General features: G+C 33.5%; 1 protein-coding gene across 5 annotated transcripts in view; it reads left to right on the top strand.

The window, feature by feature from the left end:
• Myb (proto-oncogene like protein Myb) overlaps positions 1 to 15,881 on the top strand; it is a 136,390-nt gene that overhangs the window by 81,380 nt on the left and 39,129 nt on the right. The window lies entirely within an intron of this gene.

Raw genomic sequence — 15,881 nt, 5'->3', positions numbered from 1 at the left:
ACAACTTTAGCTACAAATTCCATCTAATTCGTGGAAGCATTTCCCGTGACTTGCAATATTTTGTAATGTGAAAGTTTAAATTCAGCGTTTTTAGCCATATTTCAAATCCCTTATATTTTTTGCCAAAGCTCAAAATCATATAGGTTTTGAATATTAGACTCTAATAATGGAAATTCTATAGCGACCGGTCAATAGAAGTGATAAATTTTATTGATCTCATGAGATGTAAAAAATGGCAAAAATCTGACACTTAAAATCGCCGGTCGCTTCAAGCATTGTTTCCGAGAGAACGATCGGTTCATTCTACATAAAAAGTGCTAATAAACATATAAATTCAAAATGATCTCAGCTATGGCGTACAGATTCTTGGTAAATCGATGTTCACCCCCACCCTACGAAGCGTTTTTACCTACCACACCTACCTCTACGAAGGGAGAAGCCCGGAGGTTAGAGTGGGCAAACTTTTTTGCATCTCTTTGACATTTTCAGCAAAATTCAGTTTGTTGGTATGATAACTATGAACTAATTTGTTTAATTCATCTGCTATATCTCCACAAATAATTATTTTTTATGTTTACAAAGATTCGTATAATTCCCCTCTTGTCTTTTTTATTTTCTTTGCTTCTAACGTTTCTTCTATTGTTTTTAGTTGTTTTCCAGTTTATTTCTGTTTTTTGTATACATACATACCCAGTGGTTTATCTCAGTTGTTTGCCATGTCCCATTGATTGTGATCGATTAGAATCAATGAAACATGACAACAGATATTCGGTCCAGAATTGAAAAGGCGAGGTCAGGTTTTATCAAGTTGAGGCATATTATATTTCATAATTTTTTACTACCAAAAAAACTATTAAGAGTGTAGGCGCAAAATTTCGGGCCAATGCTTTTTAAATGCAATCATTTTTTTCGAATCCTGAGAAAACTAACAAATATTTTTGAAAATTTTAAACGCAGAATGAAAGATTTCATTATTACCGAGATCCGAAACTCCCTTAGAATAAACAAAAAGTTTTTTCTAATGAGATATTTGAAATTAAAAATCACACTAAATTTTCTCTTTTTTTTTCACCCCTGTAACTTATTAAAATAAACATTATAGAAGTTTTCAGGGACTTTCCACCCTCAGTAATAATGTATTCTTTCATTCTGCGTTTAAATTTTTCAAAAATACTTATTAGTTTTTTTAGGATTCGAAAAAAATGAATGCATTTAAAAAGCATTGGCCCGAAATTTTGCACCTACGCTCTTAATGAATGGTGTGAAAACATGAACTATGATAATACGAGTGCTAAAAAAGCTATTTACTATTGAAATGTAGTTTCAGTTTTAGGTCAAAAAGACCAAAATTTTGTCTTTATGCTTTCTATACACATTCCAGTAAAAACAGTACGTCACTGGCAAAATGGAAACTTGTAAACGGGTCTATTTTAGTCAACACTGACTCTTTCCTGAGCTTTTATATATCCGAAGCTGTATAAACTGTCTCCTAAGTTGATATTCCTTTATATAACTATTGTTGGAGTAATTATTTTTTATTTTGGGAAACCAATCTTATATACTAAAAGGCAAAGCCCTTTTCTTGTGCGCAATACTCCTCCTAAACGGTGATAGATAGGAGAATAATTTTTTCGAATAATTAAACAGATTGTTGAGTAGATTCCCCCTAAGGTTTAAAATTTAAAAAATTCGAACCGGTTTAAAAATGGCGGCCATAAAATGAATTTTTCCTATAGTAAAGTATAGGAATTTTACAGGTTTCATTCTTCAAAATTTAATTTTACTTTAAATTAGGTTTATTTTAAATAAATAAATAAAAAATAAACTTATTATAAAGTAAAATTGTGGCGTATTCTCAAAAAAGTGGAACAGTAGGCGGTAGTGTAGACTAGCGCGGAGCATCATACTGTTTTCTGAATTTTTTAAATTTAAATAATATTTAAATATAAATTTAGTTAGTTAGAGTTCTCAAACCGACTTCTTTTTCTTAAACGTGGCATTTTACAATCTAAAATATGCAAAAAAAAAGTTACTTCCGGGTTTACTTCCGTTTTTTTATTTACGAGGGGCGGAGTCTAACAATCATATTGTTTCCGTTTCCTAATGTAAATCTTCCTGAAAATCCTAAAAAACTACTGTATCGATTTTCAATTTAAAAAAATTGGCGTCGATAAAGTTTATTTTTAGGATTTTTGGAACATTTACACCAGGCGACTGAAACGATGGATCGTTAGACTCCGCCCCTCTTAAATATCAGAAAAACTTACATCAAAACTCGATGTCGAGTTGGCCTGCTAGTTTACACTAATTTATATAAAAGTAATAACAATAGTTTTGGTTTTTAATTCAAATTGCAATAAAATACCACTTCAATTTTATAACAAGTGCATATTTGGCTAACCTCACTTAACCTAGCAGCTATCAAATTTGTCCCAAATTGCACGTAATCATTCTGGATATGCCTAAAAGACAACAATACCTCACAACTGACAGAACCATACGAGCAATTTGAAGTAAAAACAAAAAGAACAATTTAGAAGAGATTGAGAAATAGCCGTCTTCTTTACAGGATTACAACTGGCGGAATAAAGATGAGAGTATGAGAGATATAGTCTAGATTTAGATTAAAAAGCAGTGTGTTTAACCAGTGAACCAAAAAATAGCAAAGTAGGTAGATCCCATACCTAAAGCAAACAATAAATTATAAACCATCTGTTATGCAAAACCCTATTTATATACATATTCAGAAATAGTTTGTTTTCTTGGAAAATAACTCTTCAACTCAAATCTCCATCTAAATAGATGATGTAACTAGTTTGTTCAAATATTGATCTTAGTTGTGTAAACATGAGGTAATATTTAAGATTAGTTCTTATTCTATTATGATCCCTAATGTTATATTTTAAAGCAAATATATAATTGCAATATGTATCTTAAAATGGTGTTGTTGATAGCACTTTATAATCTGCTTGTTTATAAATATAACACTAATCTGTAACGGACGTTATTATATTATATAAAATAGCATATTTTCTCTATCACGTTGGGGTTTTAAGCATGTATATGTCTATAGCAAATTCTTTGATTTGAAGACAAAGTTGCGAAATATAAAATATTTATAATTAACAAGGTCTGTAGAAACTATGAGATCCCCACACTACGTAGACAAAAAACCAAAGTGATTCATCAACAAATAATTATCCAAATCTATACATTTTCATAATTATATCAGAGCAAAATTCAAAAAAACAGAATCTTAAATATATTTGTTGTCTGCCAGGCCGTCTGAGGCCGATAAATCATAGCTCAGAAACAGTACATCCAACCAAGCTTGGTGAACAGGTTAATATAACAATAAAACTAAATTCAAACGATTTTGGACAGAGCCTGGTCAGAGGTCAACTAATTTAGTAATGTTAATCGATGGCATAGGACATCAAAATAAAGCATTTGACGAGAAACCGAAGATCAAATGCAAACACCATTTACTTGAAATATGAAGCGTAAAAACAAATATGTTCTTTTTGTGGTTCAAATTTCATTTCAATCCATCCCGTTCTAGACCAGGTTCCGAGGTCTAATTCTTAATGACTCCGTATAAATATATGTACTCTCTCCATTTATTTTACAAGGTTCCACGAAGCACTTACAAAATCGTTTCCGTCTGATCAAGCAAGTTTTGTAAAAAGATATTTAGCGCAAAAAGGTTCCCTGGTCTCGAGACAATTTACGAAACCAAATGATGTTTGATTTCGATGGAAAAATCGGAAGTGAGTCGATAACTTCATATTGAAATATTCCACTATTAAGAATGACAGTGATAATAGTGAATGTTTTCCTGACGAATATAGATAATCAAAAGACATGAATATATAGAAACATCTAAGAAACAGAAAAATAAAAGTAACCAGTAAAAAATTGTTAAATACAACGTCTGGAGTTCCTCAGTGGTCTGTGTTGAGACCGATACCGTGGAACATCATGTATAAGGGGGTACTAGAGCTAAAGATAATACCAATTGGGGTATAATAGAAAAGGGAAACAAGGCTCTGAACAAAATATCCATATGAGTTTAAAAAGATAAATTGATATCACCGGCGGAGAAGACCGACTTTCACTTTTACCGGACTATTATTTACAGACTTTTCGGACTTGGCAATTTGTGTCTGCCGAGTTGCACACTATCACATAATTTACTCACATATTAACATCATCCTCATCTTCTCTATCATCGCTATCACTTTCATTACTGTCACTGTCAACCGTCACATTTATTACCACAGGATCAATATCGTCCATCAACCCGACAATAACCCAAAATTGTTGCTCTTCCTTAATAGCAAGTTTAAAATAGTTTTTCCAGTTTTCCACGGTTACTACACCAAATGCATTTCTTATTAATTGTTTCATAGCGGCGGTCTTAAACTCTGTGTTGTGTGGGGCAATATGTCTTTTGACTTGACTCCATATCATTTCAATTTGATTTAACTCACAATGGTATGGAGGTAGTCTCAGAATGGCAACATTTTTCTCTTTGCACATCTCGTCGATTTTATATTTTATGTATTTTTCTTTGTATGTGTTTACGACTTCCATGAGCTCTAATTTTAAATAATCTTCTCAAAAAAGATATCTTCAGCAACCATGTCTTAATTTGATCTTTATTGAAGGATGTCGGAATCACTTCTTCTCTCCTCGAATGGTATGAAGCGTTGTCCATCACCACAAGTTTTCTCTGGAAGATTAGAAAGCAGATTTTCCTTAAACCATTGTTCAAATATAGGACCATCCATCTCATGATGATAGTCCGTTGAGTTTTTTTAGCTAAAAACCAAAAAGCAACACCTTCTACAAAGCCCAATTCGATACCCGCATGCACTATTAACAAATCGGGGGCCTCATTGTGTCGGCTGTTTTAGGCCTGTTGACAACCCCTTAACAAACGCATCCCTGGTTAAAGTCACTGAGAGGCCCTTCCATTATTTGGAAACACTATGTCCAACATTCACCCAAGTTTCGTCCAAATAAATGACGGTGTATCCTTGAGAACGAAATTTTTTTTTCTCACGTAAATACTGATGCCTCCATTTTAGAATTTCGGGCCGTTCAATCATGCTTGACTTTACTCCTCCTTTGCAAAAAACAAAGTTCATTTCATGGAGTATTCCCCACATTGCTGTGCGTGACATGTTTGCTAAATCTTTGTCTTTTTTAACCAGTGCAAAAACTTTGTTCAATGTCGGCGGTAAATTTTTAAAGAAAAAACTATGCACGATGGCACGTAGCCGCGTATGAACTACTGCATCGTAAGTGAACTTTCTGCTGTTCACTCTACATTTGGTACGTTTTCTTGTTTTTTTTATGGGCCTTAAACACTTTCACCACTTCTTAAATTTAGGTGATATTTAAATACATTTAAAACAATTTGTTTTGCACGGATGTCTAAGATATTCCCTTGGCTTAATTTTTTAATTTCCATTTTCAATTAACATTTAACTGTAAAATTAGAATAACTACTAAAGAACCACAAAGCCTTATTATCATTATGTAGTCAGATAACGACATAAAATCGCTGACATACACTGTATTATTTTAAGTTGCAATTAGTAATTATATATTAGATATATGAATTCCAATGGATAGCTGGACAACCGCGCTACACAAAGCGGTCCGTTTACTTGCTTATCTTTAATAGCCGGCCAAATGAATGATTTAGCTAAGCAAAATGTTCTACTGATTTCCATGATTCATGGCATATGGTATTTTCACCGAAAAACAAATAAACTGTTACTGTTACTATAATTAAAATAATATAAAATAAAATTATCTTTTGTAAATACTATTTATTTAATTAAAATCATTTTCCCTACTTTTCATCTCTTGTTTCGAATGGGCACTTTTGTTCAATTACGTTAAAAAACATTAATTTTAATTCATGTCCGTGGAAACGAAAATACAAATAATACAACCCTGAATCGTGCTTGTGTTCGTCGTGGCATCGCCGCACTTCTATAGTTCATAAGAAATACATGGCCCTATCTCCGCAATGTTATTTTCTTAACGTGGAACGCTCTATAAGAGTGGTAAGCTCATATAGGACAACCTCAATAATTGCTGTAAAAGTGATAACAGGAGTTGTAAGTACCAATTCAGACTATGTACAATGAAAAAAGAGGGATATGAAGAAGATCAGGGAGGAAAGCAGAAAAAATAGTGTGAGACAGTGGCATAGAGTCGTTTGAAGAAAGAACAAAAGCAAATTGGACGAGGACGCTCATCCCTAACCTAGATCCCTGGATAAACTGCAGATTTAGACGTACCAATTTTTATTTCACACAATTTTTGACGGACCGTGGATTGTTTAGGATGTATACCTATAAAATTAAAAAGGAAAATGATGATCGGTGCATAAATGTCGGGGCGGAGGATGACGCAGAACATTGTGTTTTTGCATGCGGTCAATTCAGCCAAGAAAGCGACGACCTGGTAAAAAATAGGAAGGATTACAGCAGAAAACATTGCTACATAAATAAAAAAATCTAAATAAAGAAAGCCATAGGTAGCAAAGAATACTTGTAACATAACTGTAATGACTATCACGGAAATTATAAAAAAGAATGAAAATATGAGAGGATACTACAAAATAGGCAAAACTAAAAGAACAAAAACAAATAGCACAGAGACAAAAGCGATATACTCGAAGTTACAGTCGATAACAGTACTCCCGAGTATGCCGTAGGAGATAAAGGTGTTTAATCGGTAAGGTTAGGTTGGCACACTTCGCAAGTCACATAGAGCGAAAGTACAGGCGCTAGGGCGTCACCTTATAAAAAGTATTAGAATATACATATGCATTTAGCGAAAGTGTACAGAAAATAACTTGAGTTTGTCCATACTCAAGGACAACTATACAAAAGAACACATTAAAAATATATATTATATTGTTAATATATTTAGAACTATATTTTTTTAGCGCACATTACAAAAAGTTTTTGTTAAAAGCAGTTAAATTTGAAATAGACCCTGCAGATATTTGCTCACAGATGGTGGTCGACTGGACTACACAAACAACTTAGAAATTATATAACATTTCATGGTCGTAAATCTTAATAAGCTTGTGGAGTGTCAGAGTCGAAGCGAAAGCCTTGGGTTATTCCGGAGCGTTTGTCATTCATAAGTTGGTACGTGATATACACAAGAATGTCACCGCCAAAGCAACTTGTTAGATGGAGAATAATAATTAATAAGTGTAAAGTACATTAGCTTATTTCATTTTATATGTTCTGTTTCACTTTACTGAAGTGAGCCGGTGCTTTAAAATATTTTTTGCTTAATTTAATTGTATGGCACATGGGCACGATAGGACACAAAGAGTCAAAACATTGTTTAATTGTGCCGGGTCTACTTGATTGAACAACATAAATATTTTACGTTTTCTTTGACTCTGCATCGTATACAGTATTCATTAATTCATTTAAAAATATTTTACTATTCTACCAATCCACTCAAGTATAAAAATAAAAGTTATGACTTGGTTGTATACTTTTGCAACAGTGTTAGACAATAGTATCCCCTTCTTACATCATTCGAGCTCCCTTCAGTATTAAGACAATACCCACCGGTAATCACCCATGCATGAATTCCTCGCAATTTAATCTTCCCTTTCCATCTTCCCCTCGTATTTTTACCTAGCCAAGCATGTAGGTACATAGACAAAGACTTCATCAAACCCTTCTTGAGTTCACCCCGTTAAATGAGCGCGTAAGAAGCACGGAACGTGAAGACCTTACCGTATCGGCGCATAAGATCGAAATTTGAGCTCTTTGTCATCTTTCTATGTTAAAAACCACTACTTTACTGTACCATCTAGTTTAATTTTCGTCTTTTCAATGCACCGAGAAAGGGCTTTGACCTCTTTAAAGGAGTTAACACGTGAGCTTATGCAGCAGGATGCGCTTATTTTAAAAAGGATGTAGTTGTCGATTAAGACTGTAATTTTATTTCAATTGAAGGATGGGTATAAACTTGGGGAAGTAATATCGTAAAACTGTGATCAAACTACTCAATTCTATAAGAAATATTGCACTTGGTCATAAAATATTATGAGACAAAAAAATTACTTTAAATCGATAACGATACGATTTACAAAACGGCAATATAAATTTACCGACAAGAACTATTCGATCTTTAGTTAAACAATAATAATAATATAGATCAGTTTTAGGATATAATCTATCGTAAGCTGTGCAAAATGCGGTGATACAAACGTTCGAAATATGATTTAAAATTGTGTAAAGGTAAAAGTTATAGGTATGAATCAAGATGTATGCTTTATAGACTTTGAGAAAACATTTGACAAGGTTCAGTATCAAAACTCATGGAAATTCTTACTAGTGCCTCGACATTCTGGATATTATAACAAATCTTCATTGGAAGCAAACAAGAGTCAGATAAAAATTCAGAACAAATTCAAACTCACAGATTATTACTCCAAGCCAACGCTTATTATTATCTAATGTGTGCCCATCTATTCCACATGATTGTATAGAACAAGAACTCAGAGAACAAGTCTATAACTTAGTATCTCCTTTAAATTTTCTTAGACTTGGAGTAACCAACCCTGAATACAAACACATTCTTAGTTTTCGACGTTACATCAAAAGTACAAACCATTCTTCTTACGTCATTATCACAGATTCTCTGAACTCATTAACAACAATCGGTCAACTATACACTAAGAACCCCATAGCCACATGAGAATACAAAGTAATGAAAAAGCAGACTAAACAAAATAAATTACCAAAAATTATCTTGCTATAATAGTGTCGAAGGCTATCTTCAGTGGTATAAAACAGTTCGTCAAAGAAGAAGTGAGTAGTGCGTGGCAAAATAAGTGAGACTTCTTCTTCTTCATGTGCCTTGTCCGTTCCGAACGTTGGCAATCAACATGGCTATTCTGACTTTGTTTACGGCAGATCTGAATAGTTCAGCAGATGATAATCCGAACCATTGCCGCAAGTTTTGGAGCCACGAGTGTCTTCTACTCCCTGGACCCCTTCTGCTGTCTATTTTCCCTTGAACGATCAGTTGTAGTACTCTATATTTATTATGTCTAGAGAGAGAGAGACTTACGGAATCTAAATTAAAAGAAATTAAATCAATAGTGAAACCGTGGCGCTAGTAAACCTAAAAGGAGCTCATTAACTCAAAATATCTCGACTTCGATTAGGTCATACCAATATTACTTATAAGTACCTAATGACTAAGGAAGACATTCCAGCGTGTGAATATTATCAAGTCAACATCACTGTTAAATTCCTCCTAAGAGAATGTGGAAAATATACAGTGAACAGATAAAATAACAATATTTCCAATGACTTAAAAACAGTATTAGGTGAACCTTTAAATACCAAAAACTTTTAGCTTTTTAAACGATACATCTTGGTGGTCGTGGTTAAAGCGACTATTGTTTTGTAAAAATTCGAAATCGTGCATAAAGTCGTTTTATCTTTTATACCTTTTGATATTATAATAGCTGAATTTTAAATTAATATTAAGATTAAGCTTTACCAAGTTGAATAACAAAGCTATTTTTGTTACCTGAAAATAAGTGGCCGTCGACTTTTTGCCCTTGTAAATAAGTTAATTCATATATATTATTAGATCAGAATTAAGATGAATGCCGCGTTTTATAATGTAATATCGGTAAGTTATTTTTCTCGAGTTAGATAAGCAAGTTGAATTTTAATATGTCCATTTATAATAATATATCTCTGACTAAGCTGTAAACATAGTCCAGTTAATTTTAGATATAGTTCTTGGTATATCGATTAAGTGTAGATCTTAAGAGATTCTAAGAACTTTGTCAGGTAACAAATTATTTGCAAAGGTCATTTTATGATGCGGTGAAAATGCAACAGTCAAACAATATATGTAAAATCGGTAAAGAAATATCTAAAACGGACACATTATTAAACTCTCTGTAATAAAGTTGCTGACTTTTATCAAGAGCACAAACCTTCTTGCTTGAGTTTAATAAAAGGGCATTGTTTTGTACAAGATCCTACGACCAAGTAGCGGAGACGTGTATTACCTGAAGAAACGAGAAGATGGATACATTCCTTACACTGACATGCATTAACAGCATATAGATGATTCATTTACCATCAATGTATCATGCAGTGGTCCTACTAAATCAGTTACTTTGACCACAAAATGTTTTTTCATTGTGGAAAACTTGGGATTTGTCTCAGCCGTGAATATTGTTTGCGATCTAGACCAAAATACTTTTCTAAAAGCATAAAATACTTTGAAGTTTGTCCATTAGAATTAGTGTTAAAATTTCGCATTTATCACAAAGGCTTAGTTATAGCAAAAATGGAATTTTAGATTTATTTTATCATCAGGAGTTAATTTTCAATATTAGTTATATCAAGTATCTCTTCGTTGGTTACGTGATCAACGCAAACACTTTCTATAATGTTAAAAACAGTTCACATATCAAAGCTTTTTAATTTTTCATTGATCTAATATTTAGTGACTATTTTCCAGCTGCGTGTTTCATATAAAAAAAATTCACGACGCTGTCCCTTCTTGTAAGTCCTTAAACTGTTGGGACAATAGAGTCTCTATATTGTGGGAGATTTTTGTCCTCTACCTCTTTTATCTATGACCAAAATCATTAGCGAACCAAATCTTTTACCTATTATATTTGTTCTGTTACTTGCGAGCTTACGTTTTGTTTCTACAAGTGTGTTGAATCTGAAAAAGCTGTTTCACCATGTGCCTGACTTCAAACGTTGGCTATAACCATATCAAAGACCAGCATTCTTCAATACCGTTCCAGCATTCTTCAATACCGTTCAATAGCTTAGGTACATTTAGGGGATTTTCGTCTTTACTTAAAGTATGCGTCGCGAACGTGTAATCCCTCCAATGTGTCAAATCAGCAATATCCCTAATGTACCACAGCTTATAAAAATCTTATTTAAAGCAACATCTAACGATGTGTTAACGGGAATTGCTTCTCCTTTGATGTATACTACATAGGGCCATTGAAGTCCTAATTGTTTTATTTCCTGCCCTAACAGTTTCATATAACATACGAAATCTTTGAGCTATTTTACTGTATGACGCACCAACATTGTCTTTGCAGTTCCAATGTCCTTTGAAGTTACATTGAAATTACATTTTTGAGAGGACGCAATTTTATTTTTTTGTTGTGTGGGGGTAGTTAGTATAAGTTCAAGTTTGTGGGGTCGTCCCCTTGTCCCTCGGCCGCCATCTTGGAAAAAGGGAGCAACGAGTTTTCGAGCTGTATCTCGTAAATTAGTAACCCTACAGAAAATTTTATCGAACATTATTTATAGCAAATTAAATTGTCGACATTTTTATCTCTATTACTGTTATATAAAAGTTATAACAAAAATAACTAAATATTTTTGAACAAATTTCTTTTATCTTATAATTTGTTTTCCGGTCGTTTTACAATAAAAAGACATCAGAGCAATATTATAGAGGGTTTTCGACGAATAATTTTCACTACAAATGTGTCTAATTTCATTAATTTCTCTGGGTTTTACAGTACTCCGAAGTTGACCTGCTTCTTGAATACTTTATAAGAATTCGATAAAAACGAACAATTAGACTTAGTTTTTTATTATAAATATATTGTTGTATTCATATAATTTATTATTTTGTTATCATTCCTATGGTATTATTAGTTTATTATCGACCTTTTTCCGACCACCTATGACGTAGTCTGGAGGCCTAATTCATTGACAATTTGCATTGCATGCTCTTCTTATATTTTCGCTTCTCTCCCTATCAACAGATTTTTCCCTGATATTCGTCGGAGTATTTTCATCTCTGTTGTTTCTAGTAGTCGTCTAGTTTTAGATGTGTCAGGTCTTGTCTCCGACGTGTATGTTAATATAGGTCTAATTGCTGTTTTATAGATTCTTGTTTTTGTGTCTTGTCTTAGGTGTTTGTTCTTGCAGATTGTGTTATTAAGAGATCCCGCCGCTTTACTTTGTTGTCGTACTTCTTCTTCACTATCTCCGTAACTAGTTATATCTATTCCCAGATATCTAAACCTTACTTCCTGCTTTATTATTTTCCCATCAATTTCGATTTTACATCGTAGTGGGTATTTAGATGTTGTCATACATTTGGTTTTTTTTCTACTGATATTATATTGTATTTCTTGGCTGTTGAATTGAAGATATTTGTTAATCTTTGGAGCTCATCATTGTAGGTAATTGATCTTAGAATTCTTCGAATTTTTCGAATAATGTTAATATTTCCATGATGTTTGTGTAGGTTTCACCAGAACAATTGAGGCACACTGCAGAGTGTTTGAGGCCTACTTTCACAGTTTCCCTTGCATCTGCTGAAAATTAATTTCAGAAGTTCGGGGGTACTGGAGTTTTGAAAGTTTTGATTGGTATCCAAATTTTTCTATCCTTTTTCCTGCCTCAATCTTCAGGATCGTAGTATTTCCTGGTGATAAACTCTAGCACTGTGGAAACAAGCTACATCTTGTGTTGGCGGAAGCGATAATTTAAATGTAATTTTGGTCATTATCTTGGAGAATCGTTTGTATTTCATGCTGCCCGAGAATTATCTTTATTTTCATCATATAAAGAGACGAAAAAACGTTCACCAACGACAGTGAGCAAAGATGGCTCGGCTTTCTCAATGAGAAATAATGTTGTTCCACTAGCTAACTCAAGATGTTTCTGCAAATAAGAGAAACAGCAAATTCCTTGCAATGACGTCGCCATATATAAAACTTGAAGGGCAGTATAATCGATGCGACTTTCTTTTGAAGGTTTAAACAAATTGGAGACTTTTGACATACGACATTGGACTGCTCCCTTCCTAATGCCGTGAGCAAGACAAGAATGTCAATGTCGCAAAGGTGCTTTTTCATTTGACGCAAGCGCAGGTAAGTCATTTGACGGTAAGTCTAATGGTTCGTTTTTATCTTATTCTTACGAGTAATCAAGAATCCGGTTAACTTCGGAGCGCTGTAAAAGCCAGAAAAATTAATGAAATTATACAAATTTGCAATAAAAATGATTCGTTGCAAAACCCTCTATAATATTGCTCTGACATAATTTTCTTGTAAAATGAGTAGAAAAAAAGTTAAGGCCCGAAAAGAAAATTTGTTCAACAATTTTTAGTTATTTTTGTTTATAACTTTTTTATTTTCCATTTTACGATTAAAAGTAATAGAAATAAAGTTGTATACAATTTATTTGTTACAAAAAATATCTGATAAAACTTTTTGTAGGGTTGCTAGTTTACGAGATACAGCGCGAAAACTCTTTCCCCCCCTTTTTACAAGATGGCGGCCGGGGAACAAGGGTGGCGACAATACAAAATTAAACTTAAGCTTATACTTATTCTCCCACCACATAAAAAAAATTGCCGCCTCTAAGAAATGCACGCATAAACAGTGTAAGATTTCAGTGGAGTACATAATTTGTCCTACCTAAATGGTCGCAGGAGATATTCCACCACGAAAAAGATTCACAATTTAACGTTTAGACAGTTTTCCAAGAAGACGATAAATATTACTAATTTCTAATTTATAAACTGTTGCAGTCCAAGGGATCCGATTTTTGACACTTGTCAACATAAATAAAGAAAGCTGTATTTATTTTAAGAACTTACGGTAATTATTGTTAATTTTATATTGATCAAATCTTTGTCAAAACCTTTGTGACATACTGTATAACCAACAACAAAAATACTATAAGTCGTCAATATTGTTCTTCCTCCAAGACAAATTCGACCTGACTATGAATAGATATGAAAGAATAAAACATGTAAACATTTTATGCAAATCTATCGATTACTAGTCCACCTGGTTTCCGGTCGACGAAAACTTCTTCAAGGAGAATATCAAATAGACGAAAATATTCAATAGAATTAGATTATAGATTCCTTACATGGAAAACGCATCAATGGGAAGAGTGTATTAAATAGAGCACCGGAAATTACCGCGACCTCTTTCTACCACTACTATAAGTTCGATATTTTTATTATGTAAAGCTCGCATCAATAGATACCAAAGATAAAGGGTTTAGAATGTCTAGTAGTTATTTTTAACGTTGGAGTATGAGGTTTCGCAAGAATGGTTAATAAACTTAGCTTAACGATTTACTCGAAACCTGTTTAATGGTCGTTGGTAACCAGTTTATGTGCGTGCGTCAATATGCAGAGATAAAATTAAAATTAAACCAATTGCGGCCAAATTTGAAAATTTATCATTATATCAAGCATACGCGACACCATTCACTATATTGTCAACTGCTTATTAAAAAGCATCACCGATGTATTATTTCACATATCGAATACAATTATTATTTTAAGCATATTTTTTCTTCCTCGTGTTTGGCCGAGTAATAAACACATTGTGTTTTTATATTTATGCATTTTTAGTACTCACGCTACATTTTGACATGATAATTATTATACCTCCTTTCCTTGATGCTTTCTTTTAACTTCACAGTGTTTATTGTGTGTTATCCATTAGTTCTTAACTTTCAGAAAGTATTAAAACCTGTACCGAAATCTGATACGTGAATTTTGCCTTTTCTAATCTACATTCGTCTCTCTTTGTCTGTGTCATATTTCGGATCTTCCTCTATTTCTTTTTCGATTTCTTCTCTCAAGCTCATTCGTGGTCTTTATCTTCTTTTCATTCCTTTTGGATTGTACTCGTACCACTTTTTTTGGGTTTCTGTGTTTAGGCGTTATCTGTAATATATTAATTGTTTAATTCATATTTCGTCTGTCATGTCATGAATTCTTTTATTATTGTTCCTTTTTCGTCTTAATTTTTCTGCTGTTCTTATGCAGTATTCCATGGCTGTGACTCTTAGTGCGGAAACTGAATACGTTTTTCTCCGTCAAACAAGCAGTGTTCTGGTGATTTCGCTTTCGTGAAGCCCTCTTTGGTGCGTGGTGAACAATTTATATCTTCAAGATAACTTTCTTATTAGCAGACTGCGTTAGCGTCGTCGCTATCGTAGAACCGAATTGGCGCCCGAAATATGTATATTTAAAAAGAGAAGAATTCGGCGAATTCCATCATATTATGGAAGACTTATGACTGCAGGAGAGGATAGAAGTGCATCGGAAGCACATAACATAAGATGATCTATCTTCTTCTTCTTCCTCTTTATAAGCAATTCTGCTTGTTCATTGGTGGATTAATACCTCTATCGAAGGTTGTCATTGGCGGATTAATACCTCTATCTACTGACCGAGTCACAAATGAGGAGGTCCTCAGAAGAATGAATAAAAACCGAGAGGTACTTACCAGCATCAAATCTCGAAAGTTACAATTCTTCGGACATATTGCGAAATAAATCAAGATATGCTCTCCTTCAAGCCATCCTGCAAGGAAAAATATTTGGAACACGAGGTCCAGGATGAAGAAGAACATATTGGTTAAAGAACCTCAGAATCTGGTTCAATACAACATCTGTGTCTGTCTAAACAACAAATTTAATTATCAGATATTTTCATTTCTTAAGCTATTTCTTGCCATGCCTTGCGTTGAACATCACGTAAGTGATAACTAGAATCACTTTGATCCCATAAACATTTGTGCCTGTAAACCAAGTTGATAAATTTTTCTACATCGATTTCGAGTGTTGAACGTACGAATGCTTCTAAAAATTCCCAACAAGTTCGGATTGCAGTCGGACGTCGGACTCGTACGTATACGTATCCCATAGATCACATTTAACACTGATATTGCTGTTCTGGCGTCCGCGTTCCTATCCAATATTGCTTTTTTGAATGGTCCCTCTTGTGTTATTGTCTTCCCTAAGTATTTGTACATCGATCCACGTTTCAGTGAG

This window comes from Diabrotica undecimpunctata, chromosome 2, assembly GCF_040954645.1.
Source record: "Diabrotica undecimpunctata isolate CICGRU chromosome 2, icDiaUnde3, whole genome shotgun sequence".
NCBI lineage: Eukaryota > Metazoa > Arthropoda > Insecta > Coleoptera > Chrysomelidae > Diabrotica > Diabrotica undecimpunctata.
This window is presented reverse-complemented; position numbering and strand designations above follow the sequence as displayed.